This window comes from Pinus tabuliformis, chromosome 4_2, assembly GCF_031772625.1.
Source record: "Pinus tabuliformis cultivar Carrire ecotype Pingquan chromosome 4_2, CPIR1, whole genome shotgun sequence".
In the NCBI taxonomy this organism is placed as follows: Eukaryota; Viridiplantae; Streptophyta; class Pinopsida; order Pinales; family Pinaceae; genus Pinus; species Pinus tabuliformis.
Genome location: NC_142304.1, coordinates 744,895,806 through 744,900,655, shown reverse-complemented (window position 1 = coordinate 744,900,655; position 4,850 = coordinate 744,895,806). Strand labels below are relative to the sequence as shown.

At 33.4% G+C, this 4,850-nt stretch overlaps 1 pseudogene; it reads left to right on the top strand.

Annotated features, from left to right (window-relative positions):
• Positions 1–2,852: 2,852 nt before the first annotated feature.
• Positions 2,853–3,200, top strand: LOC149171750 (SKP1-like protein 1B pseudogene; annotated as a pseudogene).
• The last annotated feature ends 1,650 nt before the right edge of the window (positions 3,201–4,850 follow it).

Below are 4,850 nucleotides of genomic sequence, written 5' to 3'. Positions count from 1 at the left end.
GAGATGGTAGTATTTATTTAAAAGAATATAAAAAACCTTAGAATCACTGAGGGTAGTTACCACCATCTAATGGGTAATTTCATAATTGAAAAATCTTGTCTGAATGGTTGGTTGACAGAAAGAAAGAAAAAATTGCATACTAGGAAAGAAAAAGAGATGGTAGTATTTATTTACAAGAATATAAAAAATGTTCGAATCACTAAGTGTAGTTACCGCCATCTAATGGGTAATTTTATAATTGAACAATATTGTGTGAATGGTTGGTTGACAAAAAAAAAGGAAATTTTGCAAATTAGGAAAGAAAATGAAGATACAATAGACACTGTGGTTATGATGTAAAATGTCAATATTATCACTTTAATCTATTTTGAAACACCGTAAAATTACATATTTAACTAATTTATTTCATTTATTACTATAAAAAGAAAAATTATTCATTTATTACTATAAAATAATAATTCAAATTAATAAAGAGACTACTCTGTCTATATACTGATGTTTTCTAAAATGAAACCCTAAATAAAGAACCCTATTGGTCTCATTATGTTATCTCAAGATTTCCATGTAGAACATCAAAGTTTCAAAGTAATGATGTCTTCATCGAAAATGTAAGGAACCCTATCATCCTTATTATACTATGTCAAGATATCTACGTGGAACATCAAAGTAATGCCATGAATATTTCCTTATAAAGGTAGTATGGAAGAAGTTTTCATAGTCGTAGGATGATCAGTGCTCGAATATATTCGGGATGATCAGTACTGGAATATATTTGGCATCCTCAAAGATGTAGTAGATGGTAGTAGTCATTTACATGATGAAAAAGAAAGGTTTGTGAATTAGTAATGGCAGTTATCACCATCTAATGGGTAATCTCATAATTGAACAATATTGTGCTAATAGTGGGTTGAAAAGAAAGAATAAAATTTTACGAATTAAGGAAAATGGAGATACCATAGAAAATGTAGTATGTGGTTATGATGTAAAAATGTCAATAATGTCACTTTAAGCTATTTTCAAGCACTGGAAAAATATGAAAAATATCGTTTCAAATGTTGAACCCTATTGAAGGCCATTGACTGGGTCCATGAAATCGCTTTCCTTTATCGGCACTTGAGAAGCTTCATAACTCCCTTTCCAATTCCCTAGAAAAATGAATATATGAAAAAATATGAAGTGAAATACTTCAATGGATTGATTTTTCAGAGCGGAGTAGAGCAAGATGTACTTACAAGCAGAAGTATATATAAGGAAAAACAAATCCACATCAAACCTTCTGGTTGCTTGGAAAGATTAAGAGATTCTGCTTGATACAGAGAGTAACCTTGATGGTTCTCATTCAGTAGCAATTTCATCATTTCCTCCTCGGGAATGGAAAAAAACCATTGACTTTGCTCAAAGAATTAGTCCAAAAAATCTTCATCGATGACATGATGGACGATATAAAAAAAAATCTAGAGTCTACACATGACTATATAAACATCAATCAACCATTCCATACATAATAATTTTAATAGGTTTTGCCTAAATCAATGAACTGAATGAAAGGCCAGGGAAATGGAAGTTGAAAATTAAAATTGAGAGTTAAAAATACCTTGCAAACTTGTGTTGCACTCGCCGTAAGGTTGGGGTTGGAAAAATCAATGCAGGCAAGATTCACAAGCTCAGAATAATCTACCTCAGTCATTATTAATTCTGTCTTTTCTCATTTGTTTATTCTAAATCTCTGATACCCTCAAAATATGCCCTATTCATGCATACCAATACATAGCTACTTCTCCTCTGCTAGCAATGAATGCAAAAAGAAACCTCTATTATCAACCAATGCGAACATACACCTCATACCATGACTACTAACTCTATTAGTGCTACCATTATCGCTAGTGCCCTGGGAATGGATGATGAACCTCCATTACGTCCCATTACACTTTCTGAAGTGTTTGCAGAACCTCCAGTAGACTTTAGAGTGTTACATTAGTCAAAGAACTAGAATTTTTTGAAATGTCCTACGCACAGATAGCCCTTCATATGACATTTTATAATATTTTTTTTTTTTTAACTTATAAAAATCAAAATTTAAATTTCTTTTCACTGGTAAATTTCGCTGAGCACTTCTCTTACATGCTAGAGGGCTTCGGAAGGGTTGTAATGTGTTTAAATTTGAACACTGTTTACAACATAATTTTTATTTTTATTTTAAGCGAACAAACCACAGATAAACATACACATCCCCTCATAATGCACTATAAAATGATCCTCTCCACTCCATAAATAATATTACTCTCTGCTCAATAAATAATATTAGTTAATAATATTTCTTAACTTTTGATGATAATAATATTTTATTATTTGTTTTATTTTTGTGATGATTTTTTTGTCTTTATTAATTTTTTTGTTTAGTTGAAGTATATTTAAGCTAAGTGGTAAGTACTAGCTATTTTTATCCTTTTCTTTAAAGAGATAATTTCAGACACAATCTAGCCCACCCTACTGAAAAAACTAACTAAATGGACCTTAAAATAGGTGGAGCATCCATCAAAAACATTTAGCGAGTAAAAAACAGTAAAATAAGAAAACGCTAAAAACTCTAGGTTTGGGTTATGTTAACAAGAGTTAAGAAAAATAATTTAATAAAACGACGAAAAGCTAGCCATGCCATGGTTATTTGGGTAATCAATCAGGCTATAAATATTTGGATTGATTGCCCTTACCTCATATCGCTCATGTCATATTGTTCGAGCAAAAGTTCGTTCATACGTTCTCGAGTTCTCTTCGCTTATACACACAGAAATTCAATACTTTCTCTTTATTCAGATTATCTTTTATTCGGATCATCCATTAGTTGGGGAGCCATGGCCTCGGAAAGCAAGGTGACTTTGAAGAGCTCAGATGACGAATTGTTTGATGTCACTGAGGCCGTGGCATTTGAGTCTCAGACCATCAAGTACATGATCGAGGACACTGGCACCGCCAACGCTATTCCGTTGCCAAACGTTTCTAGTAAGATACTCTCGAAGGTCATCGAATACTCCAAGCACCATGTCGAGGCTCAGAAGCCCGGACATGAGAAATCGACCATTTCCGAGAACGAAATCAAGAATTGGGATGAAGAATTCGTTAAAGTTGATCAGGCCACTTTCTTCGACCTTATCCTGTTATTCTGTCAGAAACCCTTATTAGTCCCTGCTGCACGACTATAGCGACCGACTGATCGTTGACCAACCATTAACCGATGATTTGAGTTAATTTTTTCTTCAATTTTTTTTTGTCTTTAACCAAAGTCTCAATTAGCAATTTCATTTAACCTGGTATTTTGTCATAAACCCTTATTTAATTAGGAATTTGATGGTTTGGTATTCTTTGAACCAAACTAACATTTTTCTTATTTCTTGTCTTGAGGGGTATAATCTACCTGAATTGCCCCAACCAAATGGTTTGGAACCTCCGAGGACAGTTGCCGATGGCTTCTCCAATAAATCAATGTTCCATCCACTAATTATTTTTTGTTTTAATTTCTGTTCTATTTTAAATGCTAGAAATCTTATGTGGAGGATTGTTTCGCATGTATTCCGAGATCCTTCAAGTATCTCTGTTTCCCTGTAGTCTCATTCCAAGTAATTGTTCTGCAATAGCTTCGTCGCTTTGTTTAGTAATGTTGCGCACATGTATATGCCTGTCCAGGCTATAGATACATTTGTATATTTTACCGAAATTTTGGCTTATTAAGCTTTTCGGCTTTTGCCAGGTTGCTAATTACTGTTGCCGACATGATGAAAGGAAAACACCAGAAGAAACACGTAAAACTTTCAAGATAAAGAATGATTTTACTCGTGAAGAGCAGGAGGAGGTCAGGCGTGAAAATCAGTGGGCATCTGAATGATTCTAGGGAATTGGTGCAAAAACAGTATATATATTTCTGTGCCATGGTGTTTGGTTTCATTGTAGTCGAGAATTTGTTTAGAAGCCATTAGTGGTAGACTTTCTTGTTTGGATTCATCAACTGCTAATACTGGACTAGCTTTGAAACATTAAGGCCAATGGTTTGTTCTTGTTCAAAAATTTTATAAAGATCTTGGAGCAACTCCTTCAGTAGTATTGGGCTTCTTGAATTTCTGATAAATATTGCAACTATTTTTCTGTCAACTGTGTAGTGAAATGGGCTCCAATTGCATGGTTTTAACATTTTGAATTTTTTTTAGAATTTATGTGCACTTGATGGCTTTTCCATTTTTAATTTCCTTGCTATTATTATTGCACGAATGAATGCGCTCAGTTTAGAGTATTATTTCGCGAAGGAATGGCCTCAGTCTAGTGGACTATTACACGAATGAATGGGCTCCAACTGTGTGACATGCTTGTATATTTTCTATTATGGTAATTTAGAAGGTGGGGACTGACAAAAATGTAATGTAATTGTTTTTGCAAATAGAACATTGCAGAAAATTCACTTGTCTTATCTGGTTTTAACATTTTGAATTTTTTTGAATTTATTTGCAGTCGATGTCTTTTCCATTTTTAATTTCCTTCTTGCACGAATGAATGCTCTCAGTTTAGAGTATTATTGCACGAATGAATGGGCTCCAAATGTGTGGCATGTTTGTGTCGTATGCTTGTATATTTTCTACTATAGATGGGTACTGACAAAAATGCAATTTGGTTTTGAACATTTTTTTCTAAAAAAAATTTAACAAGTAGAACATGGCTTTTTGTTAAAAAAAGCTCACACGTTTTATCCAGTTTTAACATTTTGAATTTTTTTGAATTTATGTGCCAAATTTTGCTCCTCTAGTTCTTGGAGGCTCTTGGTTTCCCATTTTTTCAACTTGGTCAACTAGTGCTCTGATACGAAA